At 40.4% G+C, this 17,244-nt stretch overlaps 1 protein-coding gene across 5 annotated transcripts in view; it reads left to right on the top strand.

Annotated features, from left to right (window-relative positions):
* The window catches only part of Mllt3 (MLLT3, super elongation complex subunit), a 254,496-nt gene that overhangs the window by 206,643 nt on the left and 30,609 nt on the right, over nucleotides 1-17,244 (top strand). For 2 of the 5 annotated variants that reach the window (XM_087660052.1, XM_087660053.1), the window contains exon 1: nucleotides 14,231-14,360. The gene's annotated coding sequence lies outside the window, so the exon portion shown is untranslated. 5 annotated transcript variants of the gene reach the window in all.

Genomic DNA, 17,244 nt, shown 5'->3' with positions numbered 1-17,244 from the left:
ACAGCTTAAAGACCATAAAAACGCACATGTGGCCAATGTGTTCTAATCCATCAGAAGGCTTCTTCTTCTTCTTCTTCGTCTTCTTCTTCTTCTTCTTCTTCTTCTTCTTCTTATTATTATTATTATTATTATTATTATTATTATTATTCCTTCATCATGTGTGGTTACACTGCTCCAGTAGTTCAAGGAAAGCTTTTAGTTGTTATAGAACGAACAGTGAAATGTGTTTAACCTAGATTTCTTTTCTGAATGCCAAATATTCTTCAGAAAGAGAGAGAGAGAGAGAGAGAGAAAGAGAGAGATTCTTTTTTTTCTCATCAGTTCATTTACAGAACAGAGAGCACATAGCCAAGATAAAAAGGTAACAGGATTTTGAATTAGATTCATAACTCTATATTTTAAAGTAGCTTTTTAAAGCTACCCATAAAATGCCACTTTACATCTGGCATTGGATCTATTAATTTGACTACTATGAATATGTAGGAATATTTTTGAAAACTCCTGTGGTCTTGTAAAGCCTCCAGGCCCTTATTAGCTGAAAAATCCTGCCTTCTGTCAGGGCACAGAGCCAAGGTACGATCCTTAAGCAGATAACGTTTAGCATTTGAAATAATAATAATGAAAGACAAGTCCGTGTGGAGCTTTCAAGTCGCTATCCATTGAAGTATCCGTATGGAGCGAGGGGCCGAGGGAGAAGACGAAGCAGATGTCAGGTTTGCTTTAGCGGGATGCCCTGCCTAACCACCTTCTCTCTGAAGAGGCTGATGCCCAGCATCCCGGGGAGCCAGGGACTAATTCATCGGATCCATCTGTTGCCTTGGGAGGCACTATGGACTAGTTCTTCCAACTGTTCGCATCAGTAGAGAATGTGACCTTACTTTATTCTGGTGGGCCCTTTTTCTCACCTGCCCTTCCCACACATGGCTCACCTTGGACTGAAACCTCCCCCTGAAAATCTCCCCACCCCCACCCATCAAAGAAAAAATAATTGGGATAATCCCTTTAGTGAATGCTTTAAAAATTAAAAGTTAAAAGGGCCACAAATTTATCTTATCTCCTTATATATAGGCAGAGTTTAAAGGCATTGTCCATTTGGGTGCAAACATTTGTTACGCTACCATTCACTGTGGCTACGAGCAGCCCCAGCCAAGGTGTAAGGATGTTACAACTATTTTGTGTTCTGAGGGAAGCTGGTCTCCCTCCAGACTGTGGAGCTGTCCAATGGATGTGGACTGATGTTTTCTTTATGTACCTTGACTTTGCTTTCTAGGGGAACTGAGATAAATAGTCATAATCTATCAATCCCTGTCTCTGCATCCTGCCAAAAAAGGGGCACTGTTCTATCTTTTTTCTGTCAGCTCTCTGTTTCAAGGTCAGGTCACCCATTCGCTCAGTGCCTAGGAAGGAAGACTCCTACCTCTCCAGTGTCCCATTTGTCTGTCTTCTCACCCCAACAAGGAGCAGATATCTGAAACTTTGATTGTGATTCTAGGAGACGAGCCTCCACTCCAACTCTTTTTGAGATGGGTCCAGCATTTGATGTCCTAGCCTACAGCCAGAAGCCTGAGTAGGACTCTAGCTAGCTCTTCTGTGTCGTGTAGGTCTGAGTTCTAGGACATGCCTGTGTGTCATTTTCCTCATCTGGAGAGAAACTGGAATGGTTTGTCATTGAACAATTTGGTAGAGTTTCTGTGCAGTCTAATCAAAATGAAAATGTTGAAGATGTAAAGTATTATTAATCAATATTAAATATCAAAACATTTAAATGATGCCAATTATACATCAAGTGGGGTCATCATGTTTTCTTACTGCTTTGATGTTCTGTGACCTTGAAAGTACATTTAACTGTTAAGTACAGTTAAGAGATCTGTACCTTTTTAAAAGAAATGAATAATTATTTTATAGATTTTTTTCCTTTCAACTAGTTTTGCTTCTCCAAGGTTAAAAGTTGTTACATCAAGTACAGCTGTTGGGAAACAGAGGAAGGGGACAATGCACATATTTACAGGTCCTTTGATTGTGTAGATCTTAAAACATTTAGACCTTTGTTTCACGATGCCACTCACTGATTTTAAGTCAGCAAAGGCCACAGTAGATGTATAATGCCCCCATTAAGACAGTGTCGCAAATGAGTTGTTAAAAGTTCTTAGGCTTGGTCTTAGAACAGTCAACACCCGAAGGCAGCAAGAGCCCCACCTTCCCTCATGAAACCACAGACTGCAGAAACTGTCCGTTGGTAGTTTAGTGTTTCCAAGAAAAGTCTAGAACTGACTTTGAAATATATAGTAAGGAACAGCTTAACACGATTGTGTCTACTACCGGATTCTAAGTGGTTACTGTATCTAAATAATGTCTTCTGTGTTTGGAAGGTTGAATAGCAACTCTGATGACTCCTGGTACTTTAATGATTCCTAGCACAAAGTAGTAACATGTTCAAGCTGGGAGATTCCTGGGGTAGCTTAAACTCACTTAGAGTCTGTGAGAGCCTCCTGGTGGGTCCATGAAGAGATTTCTGGTGGGACAATACTTTTACATTTTACCACATTATTTTTATAGCGAGCTTCATAAAGGTAGGTAAGGCAAGCTCTCCAGTCACTCAAAGCTACAAGGCCCTGTATGTATTCCACCTAACCCCAGAACGACGATAAAGATCTTGGTCAACTATAAATAACAGGCTCAACTCAAAAAAATTTAAATCGCAGTCTAAATATGAAAGATAATTCAAACACCTTCATTTAAAATCAAGTAACCGTTCCAATCAGTAAAGGATGAGGGAAATCAGCCGTAGAGACGGTTTACCAGGAGGGATGTAATATTGCAGGCTTTCACAGACTTTGAGCTGAGCGTGAGCCAGGTTAATTTAAGACTGTATAGGGAAATCTATATGGAAAAGTGAAACTCTTCCATCAGATTGCATCTGGGTCCTAAGTTTGATGGTTTCTCTTAAAGATGAAATGGAACAGAAATAACACTTAAGAGTAATCACCAGGCTCTGGGGCATGGACAAACCCATGTGACTCAAGGGAACTTACTTAGGAAGGGACATAGTAACTGGTTAGAACTGTGTCCTTTGAGCATTGCAGTGTACTCTGGTAGGCAGTGGGTTTGGCTTCTTGGTAGGTTAAAGGACTCAGGTGAATAAAGCCCCACTTGGAGAGGGCAGGTGAGCAGGCTGATGATCTGGGCAGGCTTTGCTCTGCCTCATGAGGTTACTGATTGCTCTTGCAAAACTGAGCTGATAAGTTCCTTTTTTCCCCTCCATCTTTATTAAATTGGCTATTTCTTATTTACATTTCAATTGTTATTACCTTTCCCGGTTTCCAGGCTAACATCCCCCTAACCCATCCCCTTCTATATTAGTCCCCTCCCCATCCTCCCCCCATTACCGCCCTTCCCCCAACAATCACGGTCACTGGGGGTTCAGCCTTGGCAGGACCCAGGGCTTCCCCTTCCACTGGTGCTCTTACTAGGATATTCATTGCTACCTATGAGGTTGGAGTCCAGGGTCAGTCCATGTATAGTCTTTAGGTAGTGGCTTAGTCCCTGGAAGCTCTGGTTGGTTGGCATTGTTGTTCATATGGGGTCTCAAGCCCCTTCAAGCTCTTCCAGTCCTTTCTCTGAATCCTTCAACGGGGGTCCAGTTCTCAGTTCAGCAGTTTAATGATGGCATTCGCCTCTGTATTTGCCGTATTCTGGCTGTGTCTCTCAGGAGATAAGTTCCTTCTTAACCTCATACTTGCCTTTAGTTTTATCTTTCCTTACTACTTTTCTACTTTTAGCCTTATGTAGTACCTGGGCTTCAGTGTATCCAAACAGTAAAATAAATGCAAGACTGTGAAAAGAAATACTACTGCTCAGGAGGCAGAGGCAGAGGCAGAGGCAGAGGCAGAGGCAGAGTGGCAGAGAGGCAGAGAGGCAGAGGCAGAGAGGCAGACAGATTCTTCAGTTTGAGGCCAGCTGCTCTACAGAGTTCTAAGACAGCCAGGAATACACAGAGAAAACTATCTTGAAAAACAAAAACAAATGAACAAAATAGATACTAAAATATATTTATTATTTAAAAACCTGAGCGCTTTCTATTTGTGCATTGGATATCTATCAGTGTTCATGTTTTCTTTCTGTTAATTTTGCATCAGAGAATTGAATGAAGCATTTGACAGTAATGAAGTATTTTTTTTATCCTATTTTGTTTTAGAAAGGACACATTTATAGGGCCAATGCTACCATGCAGCCTCACAAAGTTATTATATAAAGAGACGTAGAAGTGAAAATATGGTCAGGGAAGGTAAGCCTCAGTTCTTGTTCATAGGCCAACATGTCTTTTGATATTGATATGGGTGAACTGGGACAGTCATTCCTGTGTTTTAGGCGGGTTTCCCTACTTCTGGTGCTTACTTTGTGCAGCTTGTTACAGCTGCTTTGAAGTCTCTTGGTTCCTGACACGGATAATCCCTTCACATCATCTACCCTCCTACAAAGTACCTATGTGCAGAGTCAACACCACCCTTGCCAGGCTGCTCCCTTTTTACCATACCACCAGCTAGGCCTGTTCTGCTTCCTTCTTCTTTCTCTTCTACACACAGACAACTAGTCATCTAAATATGATCTTATTCCTCCAGAGCGATTGACCAGTGTCAATGGAATGGCGTTGGCAAAATTCTGTAGGAAAGCAGGTAAGACCAAACAGGAAGTCCAGCATTGGGACTGCTATGTCTCTGTCCAGACTGGGCTTGAGGTGAGCTGTGCTGTGTCTTGACCTGGTGGTAGTTACCTCAGTGTGTGGCTACGAAAGCATTAACTGAACTGCTCAGCTTGTTTTGTGTGTTCTCACTTCCTTCAAGTTACATCTTGATTAACCTATAAAATTATCTTATTATAGACATTATTATTTTTTCCAACTGATTAATTTGTGCTTCTAACATTTTTTTAAAAGGAACTGTCTCCTTTTAACTATGTTAGAGAAATTGCTGTTTTTATGTTTGATGAATTCTTGATGTATTTCAAATATTAAAACAAAAGGCAGGTCAACTTTTTTTTTTTAATCCACTTCACATTCTACTCACTGCCTCCCTCCTGGTTACCTCCTCCCACAATCCTTCCCCTCATGCCCCCTCTCCTCCTCTGAGCAGGTGGGGACTCCCTGGGTACCCCCACCCTGCTCATGTCTGCAGGGCTAGGTATATCCTTTGCCACTGAGGCCAGACCAGGCAGCCCCACTAGAAGAACATATCCCAGGGACAAGCAACAGCTCTTAGGAGAATTCTCACTCCAGTCGATTGGACCCACATAAAGACCAAGTTGCACATCCACTACATGTATGCAGGGAGGCCTAGGCCCAGCCTGTGTGTGCTCCTTGGTTGGTGGTTCAGTCTCTGAGAGCTCCAAGGGTCCAGGTTAGTTGACTCTGTTGGTCTTACTGTGGAGTTCCTATCCCCTTTGGAACTCTCAGTCCTTCCTCCATGAGAGTCCCCAAGCTGCATCCACTGTTTCACTGGGGGTGTCTAGATCTGTCTTGAGTCCACTGCTGGGTAGAGCCTCTCAGCAGACAGCCATGCTACACTCCTGTCTGCAAGCATAATAGAGTATCATTGATAGTGTCAGGGGTTGGTGCTTACCCATGGGATGGGTCTCAAGTTGGGCTGGTTATTGGTTGCTCCACCCCCATTCCACGCAAATCGACTTTAAACCATGTACTAGAGCATAAAATTGGTTTAGGCAGCATAACACTGTCCGATATGCCAAGGCACTTCAGACACATGAAAATGTATGTCAATGAAAGGGCCTGTGGGGTGTGTGTGTGTGTGTGTGTGTGTGTGTGTGTGTGTGTGTGTGTGTGTGTGTGTGTGTGTGCGTGCTTATTCAAAGAAATTAACATAAAATGGGAACCAGTACTTTTATCACATGTGACCACTGTACAGTTAATTCATCCTCACTTTCATTTTACATTTTTTTTCAGTTAGATTTAGTCTCCATAATAGAGCTTTAGGTTTTGCTTTATTTACAAACATGGAGAAAATTAATACTCAATTTTGGGCATAATATTTAAATTTACTACCTTCTACTTTCAAACTATCAGATCTATTTTGGTTTGGTTTGGTTTTTTATCTGCTGCTTCACATTCATTCATTAAGTTGCTGCCAAATTCACCATTAAGCCCTCCTGGTTGATCCTCATGACATTCTCACTTACACAGTCATCGGATAGGTCACGGTATTACCTGGTGCTGCCAAATATATGAGGCTGAATTCTATTTTAGTCTTTTGCTGTATGAGAACCGAATCAGCGGGCATGACAGCATACTCCTGTAATCTCTGTACTTGTAAGGCAGAAGCAGGTGGATTTCTGTGAGTATGAAGGCAGCCCGGTCTACACGGTGAGATCTGGTCTCAAAAACAAACAAGCTGACAAACAACCAAGAACCTAAAGAACTCAAGGAGCTGGATCAAATTGAGAAGGAATCATGTGGAAGTGTTCAGTGTTTTTTTCAAAAGGCCTTTCCACTGTGCCATAAAGCAATTATGCCACCATTGAGGGACTTACTGAGCCCATACACATATTTGCGAGGTAGCTCTTTACTGCCTTCTTAAAGTCAAAGCAATGGATCCTCCTAAGGTATGCTCACTAAATTTCCTCCAAAGATGACAATAAATAGATAAAAGTCAGCTTCTATTGCAACGCAGTTTTCCTATTTAGTGTATAGTCAGTAGGATGTTTATATTCAGAGTGGTACAACCGTCACTAACACCAACATACACCCGTGAGCTCTTAATTTTAATTTCCCCGTTTTCTAGAGCCTTAGGCATCCACTAATCTATTGACAGAATTTTCCTATTCTGGATAATTTGTGTCCATGGAATACTTTTTAAAAGATGTGGCCTTTTGTGCCTGATATAATTCTAGACATGGTACTTTTCAGGCTAACACATGACATGAACAAAATTTCATCCCTTTTTATGACTGAATAATGTTCTGCTATGTAAGCACCATACTCTCAAAAGGTTATCAGTACTTTATATGACTGTTGTCTGTGCGAGTTTATGTGCATGTATGTGCACTGCTCAGCTGTGCTCACACACAGATGGCAGAAGAGCGCATTGGGCACATCCTCCTTTATCAGTCTTCTTATTCTCTCCAGCAGTCCTCTCTGCCTACTTTGGATTGGTATTGCTGCTTACAAAGCCCAGCTTGTTACTGGGCTGAACTTGCTGTTGGGATCTGAACTCCAGCCTGTTTGATAACAGCGTGCTGTCGTCTGCTGGGCCATCTGTCCCTGAATATTCACATTATTCTTACTGTTGGCCTGTCCTGAATGGTGCCCTCGTGAGAAGTTAGGGGCCCGTTTTCATGTGGACTCCATGTAGTTTTACATGTATCCTACTGGTGATCTCTTGCCCTCTGATCCTACAGCAGCATTCTGGAGTCTTGATGTGGTTGATGTGATTCTCCTGTTTCTCTGTGACTTGGTGTCTTGAGGGATTTGGAGACTCTGATAGATGTTAAGTGAAGTGAGTTATTTTTTGTTTGGGTAGATCATCCTGTTGACCCATTTACTACCAATATTCTTACTGGAAAAAAAAGAAGGTAAGCGAATGGTCTCGGTCACATTTTTATGTGATAGGGAGAATCCTTTCACAATTTGCTAGCACGCACCTTTTAACCGGAAATAGTCCTCATGGGGCTCATCTCTTGGAATCATTTCCCCCTCAGCTCATGGTTACTTTTTTGTTCAGCAATTACATAATTATTGTTGTTCTTTAATGGGAAATTCTCTTAAAGTGAAAAATAGATTTAAAAAAGAAAAAAACAGATGAACCCTACCATTCTTCCTTAATCTTTGTATTTCTATTTATTATTTATTTGTTATTAATTAATTTTATTGGCAGCTGGTTTATTAGAAAAGTGTTTATAAAACAGACCCAAAGTGGGATCCAGCTCAAGGGGAGGCCCCAAGACCTGGCACCATTACTGACGGTATGGGGCATTCACAAAAAGGGAACTACCATGACTGTTCTCCGAAAGACCCAACAAGCAGCCGAAAGAGTCAGGTGCAGATATGTGCACCCAACCAATGAACAGAAGCTGCTGACCCCTCTGGTTGAATTAGGGGAAAGCTAGAGGAAGCCGAGGAGGAGGGTGACCCTGTAGGAGGACCAACAGTCTCAGTTAACCTGGACCCCCAAGGTCTCTCAGGGGGATCTCTGTTTCACCAACCAGGCAGCACACAGCAGCTGAGATGAGACCCCCAACACATGTACAGCAGAGGACTCCCAGGTCTGGGTTCAGTCAGAGAAGATGCACCTAACCCTTAAGAGACTGGAGGCCCCAGGAAGTTTAGAGTTCTGGTGAGATGGGGACATCCTTGTGGAGACACCAGTTTGGGGAGAGGGGAGGTTGTGGAACGGGAGGGGAATAAAATCTGGAGTGTAAAAATAAATACATAATTTTTAAAAATTAAAGCTTTTAAATTGCTACAAATAAAAAATTTTCTTTAAGAAAACAACAACAACAACAAAAACCCCAAACAAGCAATGTAAAATCAAGCACAGATTTGCTTTTTAACTTGAAGAATACAAATGATTCAATTTAATTAAAATGTCTCGTGTAGAGAAATTTTTTTCTAGGAGAAAATCAAGGCATTGATTGATCTTCCTTGGAATCAATTTGTACTTGGAACTGTGGGCTGAATGACTTGGTTGGCTGTTATTTTTAGTGCTATGATATGATAGCCCTTTCCTCCCCACCAGGAAAAGGAGCCTGTCCTGTATTTCTGTTTAGAGACCTTGGACTTCACAATGTCTAAAACATACTACCCATTTTAAGTGCCCAACTTATCAAACAGTTAATGGATTGTATTTGCTAAAAGGATGACCTTTGGATAGCTCTCTTGCAGGAATTTGCAGGAACTTGGGATGTTTATAACTTATCCCTTAAATGCTCTTTTTACCCCACGATCTCGCTATAATAGCACTAATTGCTTATCTGGTAAGGAGTAATTTATTTTATTCATGAGGCTTTTATTGGTATTTGTACACATTCAACAATACAAATGATATAAGAACATCCCCTTCAGGATAATACATCACAGTTAGGTCCTCCACAGTGATTCCAGGAAGCGTGGGCAACAAGGTCAAATCATTGCTCCTTCAGGATAAAATGTTGAATTGCCATAGGACAGTTGCTCTTAAATGAGGAGAAAATGCATAGCTTATGTTTTGGGTCATTAAGCACCTATCCTCAAGAAAAATTCATTTTATAGGGGAATATGTTAAATCAGAGAAATATAATCTAACAAAGTTACCAAATCCCTTCCAACCTCAAATACGATGCTGTGCTAGGTACCCATAGATCGGGGAGCAGTAAACTGTACCCCAGATCTCAAATCTCATTCGCTGCTTGGTTTTATTAATGAAACTTTATTAAACACAGTCATAATCATTTGTTTTCATTTTGGGCTTCTCTTATATTATAAGGTCAGAATTGAGTGGTTCTAGCAGTGATTGTAATGTCTGTGAAATACAGATCTTTATTATTAGGCCTTTCATGGGAAGAGGTTACCAACTCCTACCAATTTAGAGTACACAGAGTAAAGAATATTCTCTTTTAATCCTCATCCTTACAAGTAGGATTGTGGGGCAAAGTGACTAACACAGCTTTTAAAATAACTCAGACACAAGGCAAAGCCTAGACTCGCAGGCATGGAAAGGAGGACGTGAGAAGCCATCTCAGTACCTTAAGATCTCACAGAGCACCATATACTCACGCATGTGTGGGTGTGGGTGTGCATGTGTGTGTGGGTGTGTACTCACTAAGCATTAGAATAACCAACATTAATAGTCACTAAAGTAGACAATCGGTATTTTTTAAAACTGGGGCTTGTCTTTGGTCTGGAATATTCAGTATCCTTAGATGTTCATATAACTGTGTCAGTCCAGACCATCTTTAGAATAGGTGAGTGATCAAGCAGCCATGGAATGGGCTCTGTCATCTCCACTAATGTCTGTGGCAGCTGAAAGCTTCTATAAATAGGCTTTGCCCATTCCTGCAAGCTCTGTTACTCTGGAGATTAGGCCTCCAAACACACATTAATGGCAGGACCCAGAAAATCTCCTTGTTGGTCTTCTCCTTAGCTAAGCTATAGCCAAAGCAGAAAAGTCATTCATGGACACACACATACTCTTCAGGGTTAACCTGTCAGATTTTGAGTTCACTGGCTTCTAAGGGAATAGACATACGGCTGCTGAAATAGTGCCTTTGAATGGTCCTTGTGCTCTGGCATTCTGCGTCTCTGCCACCCTTCAGCGTAGAGGAGGCTTTCCCTACACAACATGGTGCTGATGTGGCTTTGGTGCCCACTGACTGTCGCTGCAAACCCTCCAGTTCAGATGGCATTATAGGAAGTATTTTGTGTCTTTACTTGTTCTGCATTTGAAATACATAAACGGCAGCATCAGGTGGAAATGGAACTCTGGTTTCAGTCTAGGAGAGTGCAGACCAGTCCACTAGAAATAAAGTGAAGACCAGATCACTTAAGAGGAGGGCAGAACCTAAATACCTCAGGAACTGAAGAATCTGCTCTCCTGTAAACTGCACTTTAGCATCTGGGTTAGAGAGACCCTTGAACTGTATCTTGTCAGACCAAATGTGTTGATTCACAGTGGTCTTGGATTGTAATTTTATTAAAATGCAATGCCAGTTACTTGATGATGCATGGTTATGTAAGGCTTCTGTAGATGCCGGAACTTGTTTTGGGTGGCTGTTCTCAACTTGGAATAATTTTTAAATGCACTGGTACAGTCAACATTTGTAATTGTCATGGCTCGTGTATGTATTCGTCATAGACTAGTAAGGATTCTTGGTTGAGATTTTGGCACTTTAGGACAATTTATCAAATCTTTTAAAAAAAAATTTTCTGGACATAGAAAGGGTATTTAGAATCTATTCTCATTAGAACCAAGAGTTTCATTTACATATTCCAAATTTAAATATAAAATATTTGAAAAGTACCGATTAGTTTTACAAAGACTATAAAAAAACACTATGGCCCCATCATGGATTTTTGTGTGAAATTAAAATATAATCACATCATGATCCCTTTTGCCTCCCTCCCTCCAACCACTCCCATGCACACCCTTGCTCTTTCTCATGTCTGTACTTTTTTCTGATCTAGAGTTAGGGTTCCTGGGAGGTCGTCTCCTTCCATTCTAGGTAGACTATTGGTGTTCTTATTTAGGTCTTCCTTAGGCAGCCATGTTCAACATTTATTTATCATCTTCTTCAAGGTTGGTAGTAGATGGGCTGGTCCGTCTGTCAGCATGGTGTCCTTAGGAATCCCATGAAAGAACGGTCAGGTTGTTTGGGACTGGCTTCCTCCTTCTGTTCTCTCTTCCTTCTCCCTTCTCTTCCAGCTAATGCTGCTGTCACATATCGCCGAGAGCCGCTTCATCAGAAAGTGATTCTGAATGCCAAGCAGAATGTCCAGCTAGGAATTCTTTATATGCATTTTTTAATATGGAAAAGCTTTTTCAGAGTTCTTCATTATTTTTAGCATATATTACTATGCTGGAGGTTTTTGTTAGGTACTTTATTGTAGGTTTCACCAGTAAATAAAAACATTTCACAACTTCCCAGTCTGAACCCGCTTTCACTTCCGGGTGAAATTTTACTTGACCATGAGCTTCTAGAAATCCACAAGGTGGGAACAGATAACCTAGAGTGAGACCATCACACAGCAGGATCCTCCAACTTCAAAAGCCCTGGGAGGGTTTACACGTAGCTGGAGATCGCTATATTTTCTGTACTCCTTGTAAGTTAAATTTGGATTGGGAGAGAATTTTTAGGAGTAGATAAGGTTCTCTAAGTAGAACATTGCATTTTTAGCCAAAGAATACATACAGGCTGTAGATCTGAGGACTCTGTTGGATTTATCAGTGCCATGTGCATGGCCTCCTGATCTTGATTCAGTAAATGAATGAATTGATATGTATCAGGGCTCTGTCATGTGAGAAAGAAATCTTAATTTGCCTGTAGTATTGATACTAAAGTAATTATCCAACACCTGTATCCCATTGATGGTAATTCTGGTTGCATTGTAGTCAGTTATATTAAATTTATATACAGACAGCATTAACAAGTCTGGGGATCGCATTGACACTGAAAGTGCTCTGATTTCCTTGCTCTGTAACATTTGCTTCTGTTTATGACGGAATCTCCCACTGAGGGAGCAGACAGAGGATGACACTAGTAATTGTGCTTAAAGGAAAAACAGGAGTAGCTTGACAATAGGGTTATCAAATGATAAATTCTCTATGTGATCTCCATTTGTGGGCTCAGCATAGAGAAATTTTAATTATGCGAGGGTTCATTCTGCCTCAGATTTCCTCTGTCATACTTTTGTAATATTTCTGCCACCAAGCAGTCATCATCCATCTGTTTTGTCTTTTTATTCACAAGAACCATTACATATGACAAAAAATGTCCAACTTTATAAAATTGAAATGAACTTTCAAGTACAGTCTTATACTGTCAGTGTCCTCTTTCGGTGGATCTTGTTCTCGATGTTCTTAGAATCACACTCTGTGCAGGAGAGAAAGCCCCCAACTGCAAGCCACGAATCTCACCTCTCTTTTCTGTGAATTCTGAGTAATTACACAACCAGGTTTTCCTTGCCTATCTATGTCTTCTGCTAGTCTTTTTCTTTAACAATTTTAAAGTTTTATTTTATATGTATGTGTTTTACCTGGATGTGTCTAATATCCACCCGGGTCAGGAAGGGGTGCTGGATCCCTCAGAACTGTAGTTCAACATGCTTGTGAGGCACTGTGTTGGGTGCTGGAACCATGTCTGGCTCTTCTGAAAGAGCAGTAAGTGTTTTTTAAGTGCTTCACCATCTCTACAATCCCAGCACTTACCTCTTTAAAGATTTAATCTTTGCATTACATGTTTGAATAAAGTCTCCTTAGAATGTCCTATATATGAGCCGTTGAGCTAGATGTTCTATAAGCCCCTGCTTGAGAAGTTAGACCAGTACAAAAGAACTCACTCTTTTTTTTTTTTTAAGTGCCGAGCATATTCAGGAAAGACTATCATGAGAGGAGGTTGGGCAAGCCCAGTGGACTCAGGGGTAACTTTTCTTAAATCATAATTTCATAGTTACTCTTCATGAGGATAAGAGTAGCTAATATTTGTCATTTGTTCCATATTCTGCCCTTACCACTGTGTGTACGCCCAGTCATCAAAATAAAGTGACACCATGATATTTTCTCCACCCCTTTAAAAATGGAGGAGCGGGATGTCGACAGACTGAATCACTTGACTGAGGCCACACAGCTGTTATGTGGTGGAATCAGGTGTGATACTTCTGCAGCCTGAACTCCGTCTACTCTTCTGTTCAGGCCATCTGTAGCTTGAGCTGGAGTTTTCAGAGTGCCTGACATTAAATTAAAATGCAAACCCACGTCAAATAAAACAATTATCTTAAGATTGTTTGCTTTAAAAAATATAAATAAATAACATGTCCCTCTAGTGTAGAGTGAGTAGCCACGTGCTTTCTGCTTCTTGCTTACTAACATTCAATACCTGTGTATAGTCACAGCTCAGCAGCCTTGCTGGCATAGTTAGCAGCCTGCTGTAAACAGTGCAGTCTAGGTTGTCTCTTCTTACTTACTAGAAAATAAGAGTCCCATTTCTGAATAGGAACTTAAAAAGTTCACATTCAGCATCTTCACCCTCCACACACTAAGCTTTATTTGCATATCCAAGAAAAGGTGATCATCTGTGGTAACTGCCCTGTTTACTGAATAGGGGTGTGTGCTGTCATAGATAGGAGGGGCGGGTCCCACAGTTAAAGCAGTCATATGACAGAGATCCTGGAACCCTTACGTAGCCACTGTTTTATTTTACTTAATATTTTATTTCATTATGTCGAGCGTCATAAAGCTACATTAGCAAACATACTGTTTTTCCTGAAAATATTGGTGTCCTATTTATTTTAGAAAACTGTCTGGGGGTCTGGGTGTAGTAGGAGAGAGTTGAGTGTTTGACATCTGATCTCTGGCAGAATGTCTGCGCACTGCACATACAGTCGTATCAGATGGTAGAGACTGTTTCTAAAACAGCTCAGGGTGGATGTTTGCTTCTGATTAGCCTGTGTGTGTATTGGATGAGTGAGCACTTGCGAAGTCATGACCATGTGTTTGCTGTCATTTAAACTGCCAATCCAATCTGAATATACAGTGGGCACCTAAGCAGAGTTCTTTTCCTCTCAAGAGAATCATTGTAACCGTACTCAGTTCCTTCCTGACACTTGTGAACTTGGCCCACATCTGTGTTCCTGAGGGCTACACGATTTGGTTTTAAGAGAGGTGAGGATGATTTCTTTTCTTGCTCTATTGCTTGATTTTGAAGGCCAGCTGTATGTAAAGTTTATTTACCGTGACCAGTAATTATATAGGAATTTCTAAGATGTTATACGTGGCGATCTATAAAGGGAGTGAAAGTGATGGAACAAAGGCACAGATTATGGAAGAAGTCAGAAAAACGTTTCCAGTTTTAGACCATGAATTTGCATGTGGCATGCCTAATCTGATTGAAACAGAATCTGAGGAAGCTTTTTAGCATAGGCAGTATTTTATAGTGCATCACTGTATGGTAGAGCCGTAATATATACTTCTCCCTCATAGAGTGAGTTGAGTACAAGAAAAATCTCTTTCTCCTATAACTCCTATAACTTTTATATACATTTTAATAGCCATTGAATTCTTAAAATGAATATTAAAGAAATAAGAGCTTTTTTTTTCCTGTTTGAGACTGTATTGCTGAACAAATTCTCTTACTTTCTGAGGGATGCTAAGGCTTAAAACTGCCAACACCCTATCACTCAGCAGTGAGTCTTTCCTCTCAGCAAAGTGAAGCCCTGCTTTTTCCTGCGTCATAATTATGCAGCATCTCTTTAAGAGGTCACCCTGCTTAGGTGGTTTCACTCTTCACATGGTTTGATGATTAAGAGCAAATACTGCAAAACTTCACTTCTCCCAGAGACTAATAACACTGCTGTCATCCGATCATTAGAGTAGTTGATAAAAAAAAAAAAACAAAAAAAAAAAACTAGTTATCAGTTAAATGTATATGGGAATGTTTTTCAATTTGTATTTTAAAATTAATGGCTGTAAATTCTTATCTATATACATATATTTATTTTTAAGTTTCTAAACACGTTTTAATGGAATTTGAGTTGACTTTTCAGATAGTTTGTATGACAGATATAATGTCACAAAATTTAAAGGCTGTCCATTCATTGAGTGTGCCATTAGAGCTTTACAGGCAGATGACAACATTCGCCATTTTCCCCTAAAGAAAGATGAGTTATTGAGTCATGTATTTGGACTATCAGAAATCAAGTACATTACTCAACAGAAATAACTACATCCTGAAAATATAGTCAAGGAGACCCTCCCCCAGATATATCTATATAACTTAGTGCAGTCGCATGATATCTAAATAGTAATCTTGTACATAAATAGGCTACATAATTGAATATAAATGCTAAGGTTAACATGTTTTTCTGGTGAGATGGAGTGTGTTGGGTTTACCTACATGTGGAGGTACTTAAAAACATAAAAGACTTTGGGAAGTGTTTTGCGCATGTGTTTGCTGTTTGGTTTTGAACATTTGTTTCCTTTTGAAATGTTTCATTCTGTTGTGATATCCTGGGGAACCATAGAGGACCAGAGTGAGCCATCCAGGAAGACTCACACTTAGTTTAGAGCGGTGAGCAGAAGGGACCCCTGCAAAGCTACTGTCTCTCTCCTCGCCCTCCCAGCCCCCACCCATCCCCCTGCAGTTCACATACTCAGAGGATTGTGAGTCTACTGGGCTTACCAGGGCATTCATGATAAATAATAGTGTCAGTGTTGCTAGGTTTCCTCCATAGACTTAGTTTAGAAGGAAACACCACTTTTTAGACTAATTACTTTTTGGTACTAATTCAGGTTTCCAGTACCAAGCTTGCAGAGAGGGCGTAATTGCATACTTTACGTGGTTCATAAGATGAGAACCAGCGAGTTTCTTAGATGTTCAAGACAAGTACAGTTAAGTAAAAAGAAAGAACTGGTGGTTGTTGTTTGTTGTTTGTTTGTTTGTTGTTTTGTATTGCTTTTTACACTGTTATTTTATGTGTAACTAGAAGCTTTGACACTGTTGGAAAAAAAATTGAAGAGGAATGTTATAAGCTAAATGCCAAAGTCATAAAATGCCACACAATGTTTTTGAAACATATGTATGTTTAAATATACACTAAGGTTCATAGAGTTGAACTTTTTCTGAAGGACTCTGCAGGTACATATAGGAAACAATCTTGTTTTGTGAAGACTGAGAACAGGGTCTGGTTTTTTTAAATCATTTTTGAGATATTGAAATTAAATGTGCTTTTGAGGATCGATTCAGAAATGGTTCCAAGCCGTCTTCCAGGAAAACAGCAAATCTCTTAGGTGACTCCTGTACTTGAAAGTGAGGACTTTGAACCCTCAGTAACTGGTCTAGGAGGAAGGGAAAATTGAGACGAGCAAGAGAGGCTGAGAAGACCTCTAGCTGGTGCGGTGCTGAGCCGCCATTGTGGAAGAACATCCTTTGAGCCGATTTCAGCCATTAAAAAAAAAGTCTATTTGGTGATTAGTAACCAGTGGATAAGAGCAGAAAGCCCACGTGAATAAAGACCATAAATACTGAAGTCTTTGGGATAGCAACCTATAAAACTGTCAGAAAGCATTGGGTAGTGACAAAAGATAGCTCAGAGTAACAAGAAGTGTTAGCTGCAGAGCAGTGCTCCATATTCATGGATGGCAGACATTGTTTAGTTTTCTTCCAAACAGAGATTCTTCTTGGACTCAGTACCTGCTCGCCATTATTTATTTGTCTTGCATGGAGTCTGTGTATTCGAAATCTGCGGTTGACTGTGTTTGCTGGTGGGAATCACAATGCTTGTTTAAAGATAGCTTGTTTCCAAAATTAGAGCCATGATTCCTGAGACTCATGTTTAGATCCGTCAGGATCCACTTACTTGCTGAGAATGTCAAACCTGACAGCAGTGAGTGGGTGGGGCGTGTGTGTGTGTGTGTGTGTGTGTGTGTGTGTGTGTGTGTGTGTGTGTTTAAAAGGCAGATGGTTAGGAGTTAAAGGCTGACAAATGCTTTTCTTTTGATTTTTAAAATAAAGTCTAAAGTTCATGATTCTTAAATATTTCTCCCTAAG

The sequence above is a fragment of the Rattus norvegicus genome, chromosome 5 (genome assembly GCF_021556685.1).
Source record: "Rattus norvegicus strain SHRSP/BbbUtx chromosome 5, alternate assembly SHRSP_T2T, whole genome shotgun sequence".
Lineage (NCBI taxonomy): Eukaryota > Metazoa > Chordata > Mammalia > Rodentia > Muridae > Rattus > Rattus norvegicus.
Note: the sequence above shows the minus strand (reverse complement) of the source record. Positions and strands in the feature narration are given on the sequence as shown.